We start from the raw sequence: 24,757 nt of genomic DNA, 5'->3' as shown, positions 1-24,757 counted from the left end.
CTTTTCTCATCTTAATCCAAGCCTGTTTGAAATCTTACAAGTTCTATGTTTGATAAGTGTTAAAGGCTAACATGAATTCATTAAATTGTTATATATAAATATATACTCTATTTTTGTATATATACCCATATGTTGTTCAACATGGTTTGTTTTTACTTTCTATAATGAAAGAAATCATTCTTGACTTCATATCAAAGCCCGGTGTCAACTAATCCTTTCATTTATTTTTCTTCCCTTCACTTCAGTATTAGTTCTATTTTAACATTTTCAACTGGGAACAGGGAAGAAGATTTTAGGAAACCAGTAGAACACCAGTAGAATCCATCTATATTGGGATTTACTTTTAATCATACTAAATCTATAACAAGGTCTGACCCTGATGGTCTCTGATGGTCTAGCTATTTATTGGGCAGAACAATGATGACTCAACTATTTTGTTATTGTGTCTTGTTTTTCTCCCTAGGGGATTTGCAGTGTTAAAAAAAAAACCCTATGCACAGCAGTCCATGATGAACTTAAATAGGATTAAGCACTTTGGCATTTAGCTAGAGAAAATTCTTTTCGTAGTGGGACTTTTCTTAGAGTATCATGACATTGTAGGTAAATCTCTTCGTGCCTGTACATGAACTTGATTTTCTGAAAGTTTGTTTCTAATAGGCAGTAGAGAAGCGTAGGTAGAAATTGTTGCTTCTTTTAAACTGATTTTGTTCCCTTAAAACATTGCAGTCTCCTTGTAAAATGGTGAAAATGTGACCAAGTGCCTCTAGCATAACCTACCTATAAAAATATTTATAATTTTAAAAGCAAGACATTTTTCCATCTAAGAAATAATTTAACTGAGATCTGAGTCACTGTATGTCTCTCAAGAGGTTAGATTACTAGAATAGATTTAACCTTTATCTACACTTAAATTTGTCTGGAGGGCCTGCTTTTCCTGAGAGGGGAACTCAGTATACTTCCGAATGTCCTCAGGGTTCTAGTTTTTATTCATTTTATTTTTTTCATTGTGGTTTCCTGAGACAGGGTCTCGGGCTTTTTCTGGAACTCATTATGTAGATGAGGCTTGCATGGAAATTACAGAGATTTTCCTGTCTGCACTTCCCCAGAGCTGGGTTTAAAGGGATGTGTCACCACACCCAGATATCCTCAGAGATTTTAAAGAAAGTATTTATTTTCTAGATTGATAATGAAACAGAGAGAGAGAGAGAGAGAGAGAGAGAGAGAGAGAGAGAGAGAGAGAGAGAGAAGAGAAAAGAGAGAGCATTATGCAGTGTTATGTATCATGGTGAGTACTAGTTTGAAGTTGCCAATTCAGTGTTGTTCACATCTATTGTCACACATAGTTATCATTTATTATTGTGAAAATGCTTTAGAATCTACTCTTCAATTTTCAAGAACTTGATTCATTGTTATTAACCACAGGCATCATTCTGTTTAGTAAATGGTCTCAACTGTAGGTCGCAACCCCTTTGGGGGCGAATGACCCTTTCACAGCTCTCAAATATCAGATCTCCTGCACGCCAGATATTTACATTATGATTCATAACAGTATCAAAAGTACAGTTATGAAGTAGCAATGAAAGTAATTTTATGGTTGGGGTCACCACAGTGTGGGGAACTGTAGTAAAGGGTCACAGCATTAGAAATGTTGAGAACCACGGGTTTAGTACAATTTGAACTTATTACACAATATAATCACATTTTGTTTCTTTGACCTGGCATTTCTATTTTCCATCTATGTCTCACTCTAAGCCCTGATAACCACTACTCTAATATGTGCATTCAGATGCCCAGTTTACCTAGATTTCCCACACAAGTGAGAGAGTATGGTATTTGTATTCTGTCTATATTCCAAAGACATTTAGGGGATCTAAATTTCACTTTGACTGTTCTGATGCTGGTAACATTTCCCCTTAATCAGATTTCTAGTATTAATGAGCAAATTGCCTTGCTTTCTGGTTCTTCCTTGGTCCCCTGCTGCACACCATATAGTCATTTCTAAGAAGAACTAACCGTATAGGAAGCTGTTCGGGAGAAAGTTTGGAAAACAAAGAAAGGATCACAAAAACGTATCAGGGAATGTTAAAAAAGGTCAAATGATATTAGGTGAACATTGAAGTCATTGATAAAAGTCTTATAACTTTATATGATTTAATGTGTGTGTTTAGACAATACATAAGTAATCTAAGCAAGGTATATGAATATGTGAAAATTGAGGAATATTATACAGTAGAGCAATTTTCTATCGTTTTAAAACTCAGTTGTATCTTTTTGGTTTATTAGATATTTATTTCATTTTTTTTAATTAATTTATTCTTGTTACATCTCAATGGTTATCCCCTCCCTTGTATCCTCCCGTTCTTCCCTCCCTCCCATTTTCCCCTTACTCCCCTCCCCTATGACTGTTCCTGAGGGGGATTACCTCCCCCTCTATATGTTCATAGGGTATCAAGTCTCCTCTTGGTAACCTGCTGTCCTTCCTCTGAGTGCCATCAGGTCTCCCCCTCCAGGGGACATGGTCAAAGGTGAGGCACCAGAGTATGTGAGAAAGTAATATCCCACTCTCCACTCTACTGTGGAGAGTGTTCCGTCCATTGGCTAGATCTGGGTAGGGGTTTAAGGTTTACCGCCTGTATTGTCCTTGGCTGGTGCCTTAGTTTGAGCGGGACCCCTATGCCCAAATCTGCCTATCATAATGTTCTACTTGTAGGCTCCTAGGACCCTCTGGGTCCTTCTACTTTGCCTTTCTCCCATGATTCTCTCATCTAGAATCCCACTAGAATGTCCTCTCCTCTGTCTCAGTTTCCTGGTAAGTGAAGGCTTTCGTGGGACATGCCCCTTGGGCTAATATGCAGATATAAGTGAGTATATACCATTTGAGTCTTTCTGCTTCTGGGTTAACTCACTCATTATGATCATTTCTAGCTCAATCCATTTATCCACAAATTTTGGGAATTCCTTTTTTTTAATAGCTGAATAGTATTCCATAGTGTATATGTACCACAGTTTCTTTATCCATTCTTCTATTGAGGGACACTTAGGCTGTTTCCATGTTCTGGCTATTATGAATAAGCCTGCTATGAACATGGTTGAGCAAATTTTCTTTTTGTGTGCTGGAGCATCTTCTGGATATATTCCAAGGAGTGGAATAGCTGGGTCTTGAGGAAGCCCTATTCCCATTTTTCTGAGATAGCACCAGATAGATTTCCAAAGTGTTTGTACTAGTTTGCATTCCCACCAGCAATGAAGGAGTGTTCCTCTCTCCCCACATCCTCGCCAGCATGTGGTGTCGCTTGAATTTTTGATCTTAGCCATTCTGATGGGTGTAAGATGGAGTTGTTTTGATTTGCATTTCCCTGATGACTAAGGAGGTTGAGCATTTCTTTAAGTGTTTCTCAGCCATTTGATATTCCTCTGTTGAGAATTCTCTGTTTAGTTCCATGCCCCATTTCTCGATTGGGTTATTTGGTTTGGTGGTATTTAATTTCTTGAGTTCCTTATATATTTTGGATATTAGACCTTTGTCAGATGTAGGGTTGGTGAAGATCTTTTCCCAGTCTGTAGACTGTCGCTTTGTTCTCTTTACAGTGTCTCCTGCCTTACAGAAGCTTCTCAGCCTCATGAGGTCCCATTTACTAATTGTTGACATTAATGTCTGGGCTGTTGGTGTTCTGTTCAGGAAGTTGTCTCCTGTGCCAATATGTTCCAAGCTCTTTCCCATTTTTTCTTCTAAGTGACTTAGTGTCTCTGGTTTTATGTTGAGGTCTTTAATCCACTTGGATTTGAGTTTTGTACAAGGTGACAAATATGGGTCCAGTTGCATTTTTTTACACATAGACATCCAGTTAGACCAGCACCATTTGTTGAAGATGCTATCCCTATTTCATTTTTAAAGTGTATGTGCATGTGCCATATAGATGCTTGTGTGTATGCATGTTCCTATGTCTTTCTCTGCACATGTTTGTGTATATGGGGCACCATGTGTACATATGTGTGTGGAGGCCCAAATTGATATTGGGAGGTCTATTTTATCCTGACATACCTTACACATTGAGGCAGGACATACATCTCATTGAAAGTGGAGCTTGGCATTTCAATTCCTATAGGTAACCAGCTCTTCCTGGCAGTTTCCTGTCTCTGATTCCTGGTCTAGTGAAAGAGCAGAGAGTTATATGTCCTGACTTTGACATAGGTTCTAGGACTCTGAACTCTTGTCATTGCACTTGTGCAGCAAGTTCCTTACCTTTCTTTTACCTGCCTGAACCATATCTGCCTCCCAATGTCTCTGACTTTTCAGCATAGGTGTTTATAATGGTAAATTTCCCTTAGAGAGTGACATACACACACATACTCTCTGTCTCTGTCTCTGTCTCTCTAATTTTAATTTGATTCTAAATTCTTAAATTTATATCTTTATTTCTTTAATGATCCATTCATCATTCAATAGTTTCTCCATCTCCACCAGTTTGTATATTTTCTTGGTAATGATTTATGGGTCTGGCTGTTATTTAACTTTACTGTCTCTTTGTTTTGTCTGGATGAACTGTCGGTAATAGTTGCATACTGAAGTCACCCACTCTTTCATCTGTGCCTTTACATGTAGTATTGCTTATTTTTGAAACTCTGTGTGCCAACGCAAGTGCATGTCTGTTTAGAACTACTATAGTTTCTTCATAGATTATTCCCTTAAACAATATCAAGTGACTTTATCTCTTTTTACTAAGCTTGGATTGAAATCTATTCCCATTAGTGAATTTGTGCCCCCTTCTTTTCAAGATCCTTTGTACTGAAATTATATTTTCCATACTTTGACACTTGGACTCTGATTTTTTTCTTTTCATAAATTAATTTATTTATTCATTTTACATGCAGAGTGGAGCTGCCTCTTCCCCTTTTTCTCCCAGTCCCTCCCTCTCACCTCCTCTCTTCTCATCTCCTCTCTTTCTCTTCAGAGATAGTGCACATCATGTTTCATTAGGACTTTGCTTTGTCTTCAGTTGGGGTTAGATGAGGCAGCCCAGTCAGGGGATTGGGGTCCAATGGCATTAGGTCCCTGGCTTTGTTGTTTTTGGTTTTGGTTTTGTGTAGTTTGTTGTTGTTGTTGTTGTTATTTTACAGTTCTTTTTGCCAGTGAAAAACAGACAACAAATAGGTCACTTTTTGTTTGTTTTTGACCCCATTTTTATTTATGTGTACGTGTGCCTGCTTGTCTGTATGTTTGCAAATGAAAGCATCAATTACAAAAGCCAGAAGCAGGCAGTCACAAGCTGCTTGGTGTGAGCAGTGGTGAGTGAAGCCAGGTCCTCTCCAAGAGCAGCTCTTGCTTCCAATCATGGTGGCTTATCTCCAGTCCCCTGTTGTTAACCCAGTGGGCTAGCCCATGTTTTCTGACTGGAGAATTGAGACTGTTAATAATCAGTGTTATTATTGAAAGTTATGTATCTATTTGCATCATTTTGTTACTTTTGTAATATTTAGTAATTCCTTAATCATCATTTGCCTACTACTAGTACTGTATAAGCAGAGTTTATTCTTTGTTGTGACCATGTAGCTGTTCAGTGTATAGGATTCCTTGAAATATTTTGCCTACTGCTGCCATAGTGGCTATGGATTTCTTTAATTTGTATGCATTACTGGAAGCTTTATATTCCCCTTTAATAATGAAAGATAACTTTGCTTGATATAACAAAGTGTCATTTCAGTTACTGCCTTGTAAAGATAGAAATATACCACTGCATGCCTTCTTGATTTTAGAGTTTCTATTGGGAAATATCCTATTATTAGTACATATTTCCTTTTATATATGACTTAGTCATGCTTTCTTATAGCTTGCAATATATTGTTTTTCTGTATAGTTAGTGTTTTAACTGTAATATGACATGAGACATTCTATCATTTTGCTGTTCTTAATACCTTCTATAACTTGGTTGCCATTTCTTTCCTCACATTTGAGAAATTTCTTGTATCATTTTATTGAATATGTCTTCACTTCCTTTAGCTTCTTCTACATCTATGTTCATAATTCATAAAATTCTGTGCTTAATGATGTCTCATATATATATTATGTGTTTTCACTTATTATTTCATCTTTATTGTTACACAAATATTCTAATTTATGTATCTTGTCCCCAAGTCCTCATATTTTTCCTACATGGCCTACTCTATTTGTCAACCTTTCCACTAAGTTTTTCATTTCTATTATCGAGCATTTAAGTTCCAAATTTAATCTTGATGCTATTCATTGTTTTTATATTTATTCTATGTTATGTGGCATATTTACCTCCTATTCCATTCCTCTCTTTATTTGTATTATTTTTTGATTCATTAAGAAAGGAGTGTTTGCTTGTAGGCTTATTATTTTATGAAACATTCTTATAAAATTCTGTTGGATTGTTCAGGACTTTACTGTAATTAGAATTTATTACTATGCAGCTTGTAATTTTTGGAGAAGTCACATTACTTTGATTTCTCTATTTCTTGTGTTTTGCATTGGGATTTTCTTTTGTTGGATTACATTTGTCGGTGGAGTTTTAATCACTTGTGTTCCTTCAACTGTCATATTATTTTCAAGTGGGACTATGTTGCAGTAAGGTTGGTGACTGATTTATTACCAGTGGATTAGGGTGTATTTCAGTAGCTAAAACCTCACCTGACAGGGCCAGATCACTGAAAATAAACTCATATACCCTTCTGAGAATATAATGGTAACTGTGAAAGCATTCACAGTGGATGGCTAGGTTAGCTCTGAAAATAGAGAATCACCAATTAAAAAGAAAAATCTCTTGAATTCCACTAACTTTTAGCAACGAAGAAACAAGCATGGTCCAGGGTATACTGTAATAAGTTACTGAAGGCAAAAATAGGAAGAAATTATATTTAAATTTCAATAATGGAAGTGTAAAGATGGCAGAAGAGAACTGTACACAGGTGGCCTCTCACCTGAGTAGCATACAGAGCCAGGCTTTCTGTGCTCATCTGCTCGGGTACATGTTCAGAATTTGTCTCTGTGCTATTTAGGTTGATTTCACTACAAGAGTTTTGAAGTAGTTCACGTGTGGTGATTTAAAATTTTTTTTAATCTCTTACTATACATCCTAAATATCTTGTTCATGGGTCAGAGAGTGATGTAGTTATTCCCAGTGACTTTTAGCCACTCTATAGAAAGTGCCTTAGACTTTACTACTGTTAAGAATTTATCACTGAAAACACCTATTCTGGGGAGCCAGTAAGCATTATCTCAGTCTTTATTCAGCCCAGATGTGCTGCTCTTTTGATTTTTCAAGGCACAGTTTCTCTGGGTAGCTTTGGCTCTCCTGGAGTCACTCTGATCACTCTGTAGGTCAGGCTGGCCTAGAACTCACAGAAATCCACCTGCCTTTGCCTCACCATCACCAGGCATTGTTGTTTTTTTGTTTCGAGACAAGGTTTCTCTGTGTAGCCTTGGCTGTCCTGAACTCTATTTGCAGACCAGGCTGACCTTGAACTCACGGCGATCTTCCTGCCTCTGCTTCCCTGAGTGCTGGGCTGGAAGGTGTGCGCTGCCATGCCTGGCTCTCCTCCTTCTTTATCTTCTTCCTCTTTCTCATTCTCATCCCTACCTTCTCTGTTTCTCTACCTCTCATTAGATATTGAATTCAGAGTCTCACTCATGTTAGACAGGCATTCTAAGACTGAGGCCAGTGATTTTCTGCTCAAATTAGGGGTGTTCCACTGGCCAAGTTTCAGAGTATAGCGCCCTAATACTCACCCACTGTTGGAGTGGGCCATAGAAGCCAAGAAACTTTGCAACTCAGCTGAGTGATTTAAAAATACTCAGGTCCTGTGGAATGAAGAAAGATTTACTGCCATTTATAGACACCTATGTAGTGTGCAAATACGAAAAGTACTTTTAAACTTCTCAGTAATAATGATTATGTTTCTGATTCTCTGCCACCCAGCTTTAATGACTGCTTTTCTACCTGCCCATGTGACTGTTGACTTTGCTTTTTACATTGGCGTCCCCCTCCTCCTCCTCCTCCCTTTCTCTTCTCCTCTTTTAAAATTACTTAAAGTGTAATGCTTGAAGTCCCTCTTGTTCTTTAGCTGTAGTTCTGTTCGGCAGTCCCAATCCTGAGCAGAGACTGGGACATTTCTATTCGGGGCTGAGCCATAGAGAACCTGTTCCCAACTTTCATTCTTCTTGCTTTTTTTTTTTTGGCATTTTCTTTCATTTTTCTGTTATTAACATTGCTTACAATAGCTTCTCTCCATCTCTCTCCTATTTCCCTACAAAGTCTAGCCAGTGAATGTGTGTCACCTGTCGTCTTCCCCGCTTGGTTAATTCTTACAACTATGTTCATTCTATTTCTAAGATAATTGATTATAATTCTGTGAGACTTCAGTTTTCTATGATGTCTCCATTGTTACATAACATTTGCATTATGCTTTGTTTCTTATTAATCTGCTTTTATCTCAGTTAGCTTCTGAAGTTAGCTGGGACTCTAAGGGAGTATAGATGTAATTTTCCACACCTTCAAAATATCATACAAAACATAATTATTTTTATGTAATGTTTCCCCTAATTCCATATTGCATTTATTAATTTATTGGAGTTATGCCATAAAATTGATCTGGCTTTCAAACTTTTCTGTATAGTATCTCTCTATTTTTCTTGACACTATTTTTTTGTTTTTGTTTTGTTTGATTTTGTTTTGTTTTGGGGCCTGTCTTATCTCTGTTGGTTGTGATTCTGAGTAATTAAAATTAGATTATTGAGGCCATAATGGTGATGGGAAATGGACACAAAATCCAAGACAAATAGGTCACAAAGTTTTCATTTAAGAGTATTGATGAAAATTCTTTAAATCTCTAAATCTTCATTTATTATCCTAACCTAAGTTGATATAAGTTGGAGATTGTAGTCATTTTTCTATAACAGGTAAGCAGCATATGAATACAGAGAAATAAATCATGTACAAAGTAAAATAAAGAGATCTTATTCAGAGGAGATAGAGATTATTTAATAATCTCTGAAATAGCACCACCTCAAACATTCTAACTCACTGAGGGCAAATTAAATGTGTTATGGCTTTAAAATGACTTAAATGCAAAGATTGACTTAAAATATTTGGTTATAGTCTTGAAATTGGTAGGAATAGGTAATATTATTTATTTCTTAAATAGATTCTATTATTCATTAAAAACACCTTTGGAAGAAAGAGAAATGGCATCACTGTCTGTTTTAGTGTTGCTTATAACTAACTTTAGCCCAATAGAACACAGAAGACAAATGGTTGTGTCATGTTCAGGCGTGGATCTGAGTGATATTCCCTCCGTCTTTTCTTTCTCTAACTCCTGAAGATCAGCATTTGAGAATCAAGAATCACCAGCTTAAAATTACTAGTAGATGATAGGGTTGGGGTTTACTGATGACTTCCTGCGTGTTCCCAGCATTCTGCAGGTTTATCTAGTCTTCTAAGTCTTTGACATTGCATAGTTTGCATCCTGGTTGTAAAGAAAGAAGATGGGTTTAAACAATGTATCTAACATGACATTGCTAAGTCTAGACCTCACTGAAGAGAGATCTCTCTGGTACCCACACAATTAACCCCTAAAATCATCACTGCTCTACCACTATTCTCCAATTACAACTGCCGTAATGAATACTACTTTTCTTACAACTCCTCAACAAATTTAGAGAACCTCTTACTTTCCATTGAAATACTTTAGCTAATTAATCAAATGTTTCTCCAACAGCCCTTATGTCTATGTTTATATTGGTATATGTTCATGGATAATGGTGAAGACCTTCTCCAAATGCACACTTGGCATTTAAAACCATACATCACAAGGGCTCATCTCTGGTGAAGGAATAAAATTTGTGACAGTGGCCATTATAAGGTATTAAAAAATTCATGGCAACTTTTGAAAACGAGGGAATCTTATTAACCTTGGTGTCTTGACCAAATTACAATTGGGGTAATTACATTTGTCTTTCCTAATCTCCTTTTCAACTTTCAATTGGGTAGCGTCTTCTTAATGGATTTCATTACCCACTCTCCCTTAGGATTTAAAGGAGGACTTATCTTCCAATACCAAGTTCACTATAAATTTATGTTCTCTAATTCCAATTGAACTGTCACCAAGTCTCTCCCACCGTGTGTGTTTAATTTAGTCCTCGTTTTGGATTTTGCATCCTCAATTTTACTGTTCTAAATCATTTTCCTTCTGCTTACAAACCAGATACTCGGTGCAGGATACATCACTACTATGTGTTCGAACGTACCAGAAGCAAGCAATCTATGAGGTTCTAGGTAGCCAGGACTGCTTCTTCATGCTCCTGAGGAACCTTCATAAGGAACATCCAACCTTTCTTCACAGAGATGTCAAAACCATCTTGGAGAGCCCCTTGAAGCTTAGTCCTTTATGTGAAAGTTTTTTGTGACTACACCTTTTTCTCTACAACTCCTTCAGTCTTGACCTTTGCTTTATTTCTACCTAGTTTTCAAAGAAGCTTTCTGTTCCCACATTTCCCCTGAATGACCTACATCCTCTATGCTACTATCTACCTCCCATATCAGCTCACACCCACCTTTTCTCAATTCAACTATGTTTGCTCCCTAAGCATTTACAGAATTATTTCATAAGTCATTAAAATACTTCCATTTTGTCCTCAGAATTTTGTCCTGTCAATATTCACACTTGCTTTATCCTTTAATCACTATATCCTATTTCTCATAAATTTAAATTATATATACATATATATAATTTTCTCCATTGCCCTGCTATGAAACCAGTTCTTCAAAAATAACCAGATGAATTTCAAAGTGCAAAATCGATATCTGAAGGTCTCTGATAGGTGCTTGAGGGATAGCTCAGCAGCTGGAGGCACTCCACCTGAGCTAAACTCTCAGGACCCACATGGAAGGAAGAAAAAGAAATCAACTCCTTCAAGTTTTCTTCCTACTTCCACGTGTGTACACATTTATGCACACATACACACAGGCATGTGAACACACACACACACACACACACACAGAAAGAGAGAGAGAGAGAGAGAGAGAGAGAGAGAGAGAGAGAGAGAGAGAGAGAGAGAGATATGGGGGGAGGAAATGGTACAAAAATATATTGCAACATATGTAGCTTAAATTTACATTCCTTCCCACCCTTATACTTTGCACTAAGAAGCAAAGAAGCAAAGTATGATGGTCTGAGTTTTGTCTCTCTTCTTATCCTTTTTTATAGTGATATTACTCACTTGCATGACTGTATCTAACGTAAGATTTAGATTTCAGTTAACCCATAAGGTTGAGGCCCAAACTCAATAGGGCTGTCGCCATAAACTATACTACTACTAATAAGACAAAAAGAAGGACTCCTGCCTTCTTCTAGTTCTCTCCTACCATTTCCTCTCTCCTCCTTCCTCTCTGTCGGCCACTGGCTGTCTGAATTCCACCTCTGTTCCTCTTCCCCCTTTTCCCTTCCACTTGCCATTCTCCTCCCCACCACAACTCCCCCACCTGGACCCCACTCCTCACAGGAACCTCTGACTAACTGTAAGCTTGGAAGGCAGTCCTGGCCTTGAATCAGCTGACCTTGGATTTCTGTCTTCAGATATGTGAGAAAATTAATTTTTATCACTTTACCCACCTGTAATTTACTATTCGTATGCATACCTATTCTCTATGATATTTTGTTATGGCTTTCTAAATTGACTGACAAACAAGGTAAGCAGGCACTTTTTAAGCACTAAATATATTTAAGTTATCTACTTATGGGGAAATCTCGCAAAATGTTTCAATAGTAAGTAATTTTGTGCAATGTATCTACCTGTCTAAATTTGCACCCTTTTGTTTAAAACTCTTACAAAAGGATAAAGGAGTCAGTGCTTCTATAATTATTATTCCAAACACAGGATAATAATTACTACATTAATGATTTAGGGAAAGTGCTTTAGCCCATATTTGACTTAAAGTATGTATCAAGAAAAGAAAAAAAGAAAAACCCTGTTGAATAATGAAAACTGTTAACATGCCCCTAAAGCTTAGTGTGGGCCAAACTCTGAACTTTCATGCATGATCTTGTTTAATCTTCACAGTGATTCTGAGTTAGAGTATTAATTATCCCCATTGAAATGTCCATCTTAATAACATGGTAGGCTGTATGCATGGATAGGCTTGCCTGCTGAAAATAGTAATTGTCTAAAATGCAATAAAAAATCTTTGCAAGTGAATACTAGTCTCTCAAGAAAGCAAACTATTTTTTTTTTGTACTATGGACAGATCAAAGTGGGAGGAGAAGTGCGAGCTTTTGTGCTTAGGAATTTGCATAGCTCCTTAATCTGAGCTTTGCAATGGAAGGTCTTGGTTAATGCTCAAAATGTTCACTTTAGTCTCAGAGTGAATTCATTTAAGATTTCCTTTGCTCCTTGCAGAGGTCTACAACAAAATTTCTATTTCAAATCTGAATAGTTAGGAGTGATTGAGGAGTTTTGTCAAGCCATTGGAACCACCAGTATGGGCACTGCCCTAAGTTAAACTCTTGTCCTGCGAGAGACACCTGACTACTTTGGAAAACTCTCATTCAGTGTTCCTGCCTATGTTCCTGCCTTTCTCTACTGGCAAACGTATGGATAGCAAAGGAAACAGTACTAAGGCACAAAGGTCAGAAAATGCTGATCTTTAAGTTAAACAGACAGACTCTAAAATGACTGATTAATTTGCATGGTGACATAAAATCAGGGCTTGAAATGTACAAAGCAAGCAGATGCCTGTAGAAATAATTTGAAAATAGAATACTTTATATTTTTATTTTTAAAAATTACTTATTTATTTATTTTATTAATGTATCCATATTACATCTCAATTGTTATCCCATCCCTTGTATCCTCCCATTCCTCCCTCCCTCCTATTTTCCCCTTATTCCCCTCCCCTATGACTGTGACTGAGAGGGACTTCCTCCCCCTGTATATGCTCATAGGGTATCAAGTCTCTTCTTGGTAACCTGCTATCCTTCCTCTGAGAATACTTTGAAGTGTATGAAAGTTTTAGAAATTAAAACTGGGATAATTAAGTGAGAACACAGAAGTCAATTTTAACAAAGATTAGGTGAAGAATAAGTGACCTAGATAGAGACTCATGGAAGACATACAACAAAGAATTATGAAAAAAATAGAGTATTCTTGGCACAGTACATTGGAGGATAAAGTATATGTTAATGTCCATATAACTGTAGTTCAAGATGTAGAGAGAAAGGGGCTACAACAGTGAATGTATGGCAAAGCATGTCTCATTTACATATGTAAGTTCTGGAACTGATGAAGTTATAAAACCAATCCAGGAAGCTTCAGCAGGGTATCAAGGGGGAAGATAGCTATATCCCTCTATACACAGAGTAAAAATATAGGAGACCCAACGAAAAAGATGTCAACTGCTGCCAAGAACAGAGAGGATGTGCTCAGATGGAGACATGGTTAAAGTGAAGGCCCCTGCCATGCAGAATGGAGAGGATGTGCTCACATGGACACACAGTTAAGGTAAATGCCCCTGCCATGCAGTAACAGAGGCCCAAAGACCATGATTGCTTGGCATTAATTTGCCAATAGGAAATATATTCTAATTTTCCCTAAGCAGCATATGTTTCTTTAAATATTGACAGAGAACAACAAGTTAAGCTTTTATCATGAGCTATCTGTAGTAAAACAATTCTAAAATACATGCATCAGATAGAAGGGAAGTGATGTGAGAAAGTAAAGCATTCATGAATTAATAAATTTCACAGGAAATGACAAAAACAAGTGTGACTAGGAGGCTTTGCTAAATAATATTCTCAATGGGTCCAGTATCTAATTGTTATAAATGTTGACTATGGTGGCAGAAAATCTGAATAATTTTCTCAATATTATATAATTCTTAACTAGCAGAGAGAGATTTGCAGTTGGGAATATTGATTTGTATATGTACCTTGTGATTAAGTCTCTGCCCTTCTAAATTAAAGACTAAGTGAATGGACAAATGAAAATATAAAATCCATTTCACAGAACTAGTAAGCCAGAAGATAGATATGGCAAAAGATTATTAGAGAAACTGTTGGGTAAAAAGTTAGGATCTGAGATTCATGGTCCAGCATCAAATTACCTAGGTGAGGGAACTGGTGCAAGTCTCTTAATATTTCTGACCCTAGCTTCATTACCTGCATCCTGGGAATAATATCTGTCTCTTGTGCAGAAGTTATTGTAAAGAGAAACTGCAGAATGGCTTCAAGACTAGTCAGAACAAATAACACTAGCTCAGCCCTCCTATGCACCGAATGCATGAGACCTTCCCAGCCTACAGGTGGAAATTTTCTCTCCCAGATAATAGTATTAAGAGGTGGGGTCTTCAGGCTTTGCTCCTTCTGCCATGTAAAAATACAGAAAAAAAAAAGTGATCATTCATTAATCAGAAAGTTTTCAGGATGCATCAAATCAGCTGACACCACCAACACTGATTTCCTACCTCCATGAAGATGAATAGTAAATACCTCTTATTTATAGCTACGTGTTGCGCCTCGCTTGACCGGCAAAAAAGACGCGACCACCGGTTCTTCTCCTAAGCAGCTTTATTCAGGCCTTTCTTCTTCTCTTGGGTGAAAATCCCCCCAAGCCACGCCCCTCACACTCATTTATATCACTCAAACAGTGATCACACCAAGACACGTCTCACGCTCTGATAGGCTCGCGAGCAGCGGGCCTTTTTCATTTAAGGGGTTGTTTAAATCGAGGCGGCTCCGGCTGCATGACGGGTGCCATGTGGAGGCGGGGGTCCACAAAGGGCTCTGTGGCTCTCCACAGCTACGCAGTAAATAATCTCTTGTGATAGCTACCTTAAGATACACTTGTTTCTTAGTCATTATTCAACACAACATGGGCACTTCAAAAAATAAGAAGGGCCTATGGTTGGAAAGCCTGGCATCATGGACAAAGGCAGCAAACCATGGCAAGGAAACAGCTCCCTGTTTCTTTTTGAATGTTTGTCTGTCTAATAATCTTCCTAAGGGTGGGTGCAGATGGTTGGTCCTGGGTACATTTTTGTGACCAACTTTACTCCAGGTGACAATATTTTAATATTCTGGTTGTGACCAGGAGGAAATGAGGATCATTGTAATAACAGTGTGTCTCAGAGCAGTGGTAGCCCTGCCCAAATATTAATTCTCCATCTCTGTTTCTTCCTACTGCTCTTAATCTCCAGAGTATTTTCTCATCTTTCTGAGTACATTGCTGTGGTTTCCCTAAATGTTGATACCAGTGACTCAATTGGATCAGTCATTAATTCAGTACTTAGGATATGGAGGTAGGAGAATGGAACATATGAAGTGCCGTACCCCAGTGGGTCTGTATTAAAGCAAGGCTGAAAGACAACTGGCACAATAAATAAAGATTACCCATACTGTATGTATACCATAGAGAAATAGATATTAACAGAGAAGAAAAAGAAAAGGAGCTGGAAGGAGCATCAAGAATGTTCAGATTAGCCAGAAAAGAATAATAAGTAAATTTGTTTAGTTCTCAAAGGGCAAAGATGAAAGGCTTTATTTCAATTATTGGATAGATGACTTAAATGCATCCAGTGGTTCTGATTTAGATACTATCCTAAAAATTAAAGTATGACATTTTCTGAATAATATATAAACAAATTTAAGCTGAACCAAACATAAAATAAACCCACATGTCCTATATATAAGACTTTATTTTAAATTGTGACAAGAAACTTTTCATGGAAATTTTTTACCCACCCAGAGATTGCCTCCATAATTTCCTCATAGCCACATGGTCAGAAAAATCACAAAAGTTGAGGAGTTTTTATATATAGAATCATAGGAAATGAGACCACTACAAATTTGCTTTGAGAAAAATATGTAGATAACTATAAAACAAAATGCTCATTTTAATCTAAAAATGCTTTTCATGTATATATCTTTTATTAGTTCATAAAATAATATATATATGAGGATGCATTGTATACACATGCATGTGTGTGTGTGTGACAAGTACATGATGAATAAATGAATAATTATAAGTATTTATTTATGCCAAGTTTTGGGAGAAAAAAAGACATACAACGGGTTTGAAGAGCAAGGAGTGAGAAGGCAAAATGCTACACTGAATATCAAGAGCATGGAACAGCAAAGGAGGAAAAATTAACATTTGAGAGGAGCTGTGATAGAGAGCCACTTCTATTTTAATGATTCTATTGTGGTTTTGTGGCTAAAAATAACAGAACTTCTCCCCACTCTTGGAAGTCTTAATTCCCACATGTGGGTGTCAGGTGCCCTCGCTCCCTTAGGGGACTCCAGACATGAGTTTTTCTTGGCCTCTTCTATCATCTGGAAATGTTGGCACCTCTTGTGCTCTTGGCTTTTGATTACAATACTGAAATCTCTGCCTCTGTGCTCTGCTTTCTCACTGTGTGTCTGTGTCTCCCCTTTTATCTGAGCTGCTCTTAGGAAGGCACTTGTCCTTGAGCTTAGTGTGTGTTTAAATAATCTACAATGATGGTCTCCTTTTAAGATCCTTAACTTAATTATATCTGAGATGCTTAATTTTTCCAAAATAAGGAGAAATACTTAAATGTGAGGTGAGCGCATAAATATATGTGTGTGTGTGTGTGTGTGTGTGTGTGTGCGCGCGTGCGCGCGCGCGTGTGTGTATGCACGTGTGGCTGCCATCCCACATATCTTAAGGTTTCATTTGGGCTACTTCCAGGAATAAGGAAGAACTAACATGTAGAAAGGTCTATTTTCATCTCACGGCCCTGAAGCTTAAGGTCTCTGCAAGTGTTTGTGACCATGACCCATCAATATTGGTGTCCTCTGGCCATAGTGAGGCTATTGTCTTCTTGAAATTCAGCAGTTGTGATTAACCGAACAAGACCTGCTCAAGACTGGGCCCCTTACCTCTCTGTCACAGAAGAAGAGATGGCTCATGGGGTCTTGCTCCTGCCTAAGACTTTATAGAGAGTTAATAGTAGGGAAAGGTACTCAGAGGGTCACCATTTCCCCAAGACTGACAGTAAGTCTATGGTTGTTAGGGACAGTGTCACCGAGGCCATGCACTTTTCCAAGAGTGTATATCCAGTTAAGCTTTGTTAAAGAGAGATGTAGCCAACTGTTCTCCTAAAAAGAGCCCTAATTAAGCATACTAAGTGAAATAAGAGTTTAACATGCCGATGGGTGGATAGACCATGTCTGCTTCTCTCCTGAGGTTTCTCTGTCATCTCATGTCAGAAAGCTCTTTTTCCACTTTCTGTGTTATGGGCCTCTTCAAACTTCAGGTAAGTCATCTACGATGTATCAATGTCTAGTTAGCATGCTCACAGGCTACTTTCTGAGAGCATAGCCTACTCTGTGACATCACCCACTTACAGCAGCTGAAGGACTCCCGATTCATCATTTCCTTCATTCTTCAAACCTGTCCTTTCAGGGATGCCCATTTTTCTCTCCGAGGAAGCTGTAATGTGTGTGATTGAGTCTCTCTTTCTCAGTGAGTGACCAGTGTAGATTTATCTGTTCTTTCTCTTTTCCTTGGTGTAAGCTTGAGTTTGCAGATGTTCTATTGGAGCTATAAAATGGTACCCAAGCTCTATTGTTCTTATTCTGAACAATGAACAAACATTCCACTTCATTGGATTAACAAAAACCAAAAAATAACAAAAGCAAATTTGTTGATTTAAAAGTTCATCATTTATCAATGCTCACTTTTATGTTTCCATAGATGGAAATTTTTTGGCAGAAAATACACCATCCTAGGTGGTCGCCGAGTGTGTTTAATGAGCCAGCAGTATCTGATCAATTATCTTCTGCATAAGTGGAGTGGAGAATTTGTTGTTCTCACTCAGTTTTTATGACAAGACTTAGAAGGCATCATAAGAATGAACTCTTTAAAATTGTCAAACAAAAGTGATAGCATCCAACTTCCTTGACTATATTTGTGAAAGGTTTAGAAGACAAATGAAAAGAGCATTACAGGGCTTTCGTTCTCACCTGAAATCATTTGCTGCTGTTCAAAGTGGCTCTTGTGGCAGATCAGAGTTCTAATGGGGACTGACCCTGGCTGCTTGTGGGAAGTCAGCAGTCACCTACATCCTAGGAATGGTTTGGCACTTTGTACTTGATTTTTTTCCCTCAATTTATATGTTATGTATGATTGCCATTCTCATTTGTCAGTAAGCACTGGGGTAGAATTGGAGACAGCAGGATATTCAATAATCTCTTAGTGGTGAGAGAAAGCTTGTGGAACTTGATATAACATTTCTGGAAATGTTTTATCTGGCAGCTTAGGATAAAGCATTCAAGAAGTTACAATGACCTTTGGAAAAGAAACCCAGCTCAAATCCCAAGGGACATTATCTTGGGCTTGAAACTCTGCAGATCTACTGCAAATATTTAGCTGTTTTGTTAGGTAATAAGAGCATTACAGCTTTAATCTTTGCTGTGATTTAGAAAAGAAGAAAGACATAGTGATCTGTTTACAGTACATATTAACTAAATGCGTTCATTTGCATAATTCCTCTTCAGGGATGGACTGCATTATTCAAAGATTTCTATATGTGGAACTATGGGGATATTTTAGGCTTCAGTGACACTGAGGTCTTAACTTAAAGTCTATTAGATTAGTACAACAACATTTCCTGATTAAAAATTCCCATTAGTGGTGAGACATCTTCTGAGAAGTACTTTTCACCTTATGGTGCCAATAGGGAAGAATAATAGTTCTAGTGAGTGAATGAATTTGGTTAGAAAAGTCTGAGGTTTCCTTGAAAGGTATAAAAGTAACACTTTGATGCTGGAGGGATTTAAATATGCTAGAGAAGAGAAAAATGACCACACAGCTCTGTCCTTTCCAAGTCTTTAAATTCTAAATTTCTCCTTACTTAAGGTGATTCATGAAACGCTGACTCAGAAGCAGTTTACAATTTTGACATATTTATTAAAAAGGGAAAAGTGTTGACCCTTGTTCTTAATTGCCAACTAGTAGCTTTAATTTTAATTACTTTAGCACACTTGTGGACTGAATTATAATTTCCAAATGTTTCATATTCTCAAAGGCATTGTGTTCTCAACATAATAAGACATGGGTATATAATTTTCATCATCAAAGAGAAGGAATATGGGGGAAATAGTTAATGCTAAAGACATTTTGAAAAAGCCTTGTGGAAACCTATTGCTGCAGAAGCTTCTGAAAATGTGTAAACACAAAAGAGTTTAACTGGAATTACCCCATAACGAGGATGTCACTTCTTAAGCCACTGGCTGCAACCCACCATGGACTTGCTGTTCAGATCAACTGTGATGCATGCCCATTTCCAAGGTCAAGCTCAAGAGCTACCAGTGGCTTAGCCACCTTCCCTGCTGCACTGGCAATTATAAGGATTTATAAGCTTTCCAGGCTGGACAGGGAGCAGGCCTTTACTTGGTCGACACTGGAAATACCACAATAATTTTTGTTTAATCACACTAAATAATATTTTGAACTATTGAAGCTATTTGATTTGGGCCATTGTGTTTAAGTGGCTTTTATTATTATCAATGTCACTTTGATAACTGATATAATGCAATATGTTTTGCAATTTTAGAAGTTTAAAAATCCTTAGACCAAACATCTTGAAACAGGGTGGTTTGTGCTTCAAAGATGGAACAGGGTAAAATCACCAATGCACACTTTTTTTTTCTCTTCCACAGTTTTATCATTTTTAACTTTGGTAGTTTACAGTAATCTTACAAGTATATACCTCTTTTGTAGCTATAAATCAAATGATTTTACAGCTTACATTTCAAGTATATCTTACAAGGAGAATGAATGCTTCAAATTATGATGTCCTCTTATATTTCTCTTTTTTCCTTCTCCATTTTTCCTCAATCTTTCCCCTCAGCTTTCTTTAGCAATACTGCTTTCAAGCAGGTTTAAATACCTCTAGTATGGATGTTACACACTTGGTTTCTTTCTCAATTCTTCTGTATTGGTTAGTCTTTTGCTACTGAAACAAAATACCCGAGGAAAACAAATTATAAGAAAAAAAACAATTTACTTTAATCAGTCCATGGTCAGCTGGCCCAGTTGTTTTAAGGTGAGGCAGAAGAACATAATGGCAAAAGAGCATGTTAGAGGAAAGGTTATTCTATAGACAGGATTTAGAGAGAGAGAGAGCATGGACGAAGCAGACAGAAAGATATAATTTATATGACCAGACCCCCAGCGACTGGCATCTTCCAACTACTGCTTGACCCATAAGATGCTTACTAGCTCTTAAAAGTTCATTATACTACGTATCCATCAGTGTGTTAGTCCTCCCATGAGGCCAGTGCTGTCATGATGTAATGACTGCCTGCCTTCCCCGTATCAGCAGCTAAAAGATGCTATTGGTTATCGGGTCCCGGACACTTGAAGTATTGGGGGTTATACAGATGTACACTGTATCACTATCAAGTACAAGATTTCAGATTACTAAAGGAATGTGAACATGTGTTCTAGTTAAGTTGCCATAACAAAGAAAACTTATATGTTCTCTAGAACTGTAAGTATGTGCCCAAGAAGGCCCAGGTTTCTTGCATTTTGGTTACATGTAGAGAGATTTTGTGTTGGGTGTCATTATTTTAGATTGTATGGGAATAAAAGCATATGCTTACCCTTGTATTTTTAATTTCAGTACATTAAAATAATGGTTAGTTGGGTTCTTTAAATATGCAGTCTAGGAAGCAGGAAAAAGGAGTCAGAGAATATAAATAAAATACTGTACAAAAATGTAACCATAACCGTTTGATGATAAATGCAATCAAATGTAATTCCCAGCATCTGGAATGAAAATGAAAATCTTGAGAGGAAAATCAAAACAGTGATAATGACAGTAATAACACACACAAGACATGAAGAGTTACAACATACATTTTTTGTCCTACATTGCTAGTTTAACATGAGTTTCTTCTTATGTACATTATTTTTTAAAAAGCAAACTCTAACATTTTCAGTTTTGTACAAGAATAGATCTAACCATTTTTTTTAGATTGTGTTTCACAACCTTTGGTTTGTTTTCATCAACAGAACCTACAAAATTTATACTGTAACAAGTTTCTATGTGTAATTTTATGAAAATAAAACTGAAACTTTATAAATGAAAGCACTGTATTTAACTATATCACTAAAGCCTCGTTGCAGGTTTTTTTAATCCAAGCACCATGATATCTCCCAGATATTTAAAGTGTGTAATGATGATATTAAGGATGCCCAGCAAACATGTATGTTTATTGAATGAATCCACTCCCATATCTTTCTAGTTCCCTCAAATTTTCAGTTATGTATTACATGCCTTGACAAGTGCTAGATACCATATTATATTGCTCATCTGTCTTTAATTAAACCCCACCCACAAAACTCAATAAAGAAGTTTCGTGTTATACGGTTACTTTGGGGTTGTGCTAGTAATGTTACTGTTAATACATCCACAGAATATGTACTTATTAAAGATTCTTTGCTGTTATTTACATTATATTCTATGTTTAAAATAACATTAAAATCATATATTCTGTAAATCTCTATTGCTTATGTCTCTATATAAAAATAGGATCTTGGGAAATATCCACCATTCATCTTGGCATGTTGATGGCTGTATTCCTTACTCAAGTCTTATTTAGGCAGGCATGCTGCTTAGAAATGGTAAACACAGCACACCTGTTGTGCCTAGAAGAAACTGTCTTTGAGTAGATATCTTGGTCTTCTGGCTTTTGCGTTCTTTCAACACCCTCTTCCATTATTTTCTCTGAACCTTGTGGCATCTCCAATCTCAAGTGGTCATCTCTAAACAGAAGTACAAGTAGCTAAGTGGACTTTAAAATGTGTATGTGACAATAATAATTAAAGAAGAGGCCATGAGTTTGAGAGGAAGTAGGGCAGCATGGAAAAAGTTGGACATGAAGAAGGAGGAGGGGAAATTATGTTAAGTTATTGCTCATTTATGAAGTTCTCAAAAATTAAGTTAATAGACAAACTAGGCAAAAAGACAGGTTCATAGCATTAAATCATGTGGTACCGACATGGAAGAAAAAGTCAACTGTAAAATGTTAAACATCTGGGATAATTGTGTGACCTTAAAGAAAAGCAGCATGCAGGAGTTACAAATACAAGTTATCTATGCTGCTATGAATACAGCAGCCATCTAGAGCCAATGGGAGAAAATAATGGAGTTGCATCATGTCTCATTCCACTTCTTGTGTACTGTTTTATGGCAGAACTGGTAGAATTTCAGAGCTTTGCCATATCCTAGAATTAATTGTCTGTACTCTGAAATGATCAAGTGTTGCTTTCTAGTTTTATGGTATTCAGTTCAGAGTACTTCCTGAATGTCTTTCACTGGCAATATATTGTAAATTCTGTTTAGAGTTTTAGTCTAGGACACAAAGCCTATTAGAACTGATTTTTTTTTCAATAAACAGCATGTTGCAGTTCCTTCACTTCTGTTTCTAATGACAGGCTGATGCCCCTTTGCAAGTTTAGATAGTGGAAAGTGAGGGATGTACTGAGAAGCATGAGTGATGTGATTAAGTCCACATTTGAGTCATCGTGGCGTAAGCAGTGACCAGAAAAATTAATGAAATCAACTAGAACTGAACTGATGCTGGTGGGCAGGAAATTGTCTTAAGTTCATTAATAAAACTACTAAGTTGGAAATTGGCTTACTAAGAAGGTGGAAGACATATACTGATATGGCCCCAATGATCTCATTAATTTTCTACCTTTATAGATCTCTCTCTCTCTCTCTCTCTCTCTCTCTCTCTGTGTGTGTGTGTGTGTGTGAAAATCAGCAAGACATAGACAAACAAACAGTGCAGAAACATCCTTGACATTTATAGAGAACATATACGTAAGAGCTTATATAATAAGAAAAGTGTCCAGAGCTTTCTTCCCACCTAGGAGACTTAGAAGAATGTTGTTCCTTTCTCTTCCCATTGTCCACTTTTTGTCTGGGATGAAAACATTCACTCCTGCACACTGGTCATTCACAACTCCTTTCATCAAATAGCCTTGGCTATTTCTCCTAGCAACTAGGGGAAGGACTGAATACTGACATGCATTTATTTTGAGCATCTTTCAGAAAGAGGAATTTGATAGGTAGAGTACACCCAAGGAGAAGTCTCACACTTGGGACCCATGGAGATAGAAAGACCAAAGTAAAACTGAGTAAAGTGAGAGATGCTGGGTGTCCGAGGGGATGGGGGTGAGGGTTTGTGGTCCACAAAGGAGACTGAGTAGAAGAGGAGGAATGACATCAGCAGCAAAGTTTATTTTAAGGAATGCAAAACTCAATTCAGAAAGGAAAGGTGTAGGTTTTTCTATATACATTGGTTTCATATAGACTCAAAGGGCTATGTCATGGAGTTTCCAATACACTTTTTAATGAGATGCAGGGCTTCATGAGTGTTTGATTTTTCTATACATAACCCTTTTCATGAAATGAGACCAAGTACTGTGTTGGTCTTTATTTTGCCTGAGTGTTGCAGATTTCCATCTGAATGCACACAGCACCAGGGTGGCATGCACTGTTACTTCTTTTAGAGTCCAATTTCCCACTTTGGCAAGAAATATAGACAAATCCATATGACACCAAAATATATTTCAAGAAAGTTATTTTTAAAAGGGGCATATGATTTAGTGAAATTTTCTCCTGTTCTTAGATGCCTCTTTGCTCTCCTTGCAAGTCTAAACTGCTGGTTATTTTTAATTCTGTCCTTGATTCCTTTCTTTTGTTTTCCACTTAATATAGATGTTAATTTTAGATGGCTTTCTTCTCTCTCTCTCTCTAACATTTCTTGTGTGCTCTTACATCCAACAGTTTCCTTATTTTCAGTTTTTAAAATAAAGCAGACACCGTCCAACATCTTATTTCGAAAGCTTTATATGTATTGAAATGACTTTATGATATTTACATTGATAGGTAAGTTAATACCACAAAATCTGTGCAGTTGAGACCTTCTTATAAAATGCCAACTCGTGTAGTAGATTAAGCAGGATGCTTTCTGACCCATTAAAAAATAGATAAAAAACCATTATTACCAAATTTTGAGGAGTTCTTGAAAGCAGTTTATGTTCATAATCTTACTCTCTACTTTATAGGACTAATTTTTGTACTTAAATTTATAGAACACAACCACAAGAATGGGAAAAAGATTCAAGGTAAAACAGAGAATAAAGATTCTTAGAAGAGAAAAAAAAAGAAGGAAAGCCAGGAGGCAGTGTGGGAAATTTTAGTACTGCTTAGGCTGCCAAAGGGTTCTCTCAGAAGCTCCATGCTGTTAAGCAAACTGTTTCTTTGAAGTTGCTTCAGCTGTATGGGAGAGAATATGGGGGAATATCTTGGAAGGAGGAGATAACACATAGCTTCAGATTGACCCAAATTCTAGAAAGGCATCATGCCTGCCATCCCTTCCCTATCTCTATGTTGCTATATGAGTGAGGAGAGAGAATCAGTTATGTAAATAATGCTGGAAGGAGAAAAGCGTCTTAGAGGACAATCTCTTGGTGCCAGGTGTTCGGAGGTCCACACATGTACTAGCTCATGGCAGAATATGTCTGCATTGTAAGAGCTAAAGTGATTTAGAGAAAAATCTTACAGTTTGGAGATGCATCAAATTTGACATCCAACATTGAGTAAGACTTTCTAAATATACCCACTTACATTTAAGCATATTCCCTATATGCAATGGAAGAAGCTGTGGGGATGCTTATTACCACGGAGCTGTTTCAGACTCAAGT

This window comes from Acomys minous (genome assembly GCF_964271855.1).
Source record: "Acomys minous genome assembly, chromosome: 5".
Lineage (NCBI taxonomy): Eukaryota > Metazoa > Chordata > Mammalia > Rodentia > Muridae > Acomys > Acomys minous.
The sequence above is the reverse complement of the archived record's forward strand: the minus strand, read 5'-3'. Positions refer to the sequence as shown.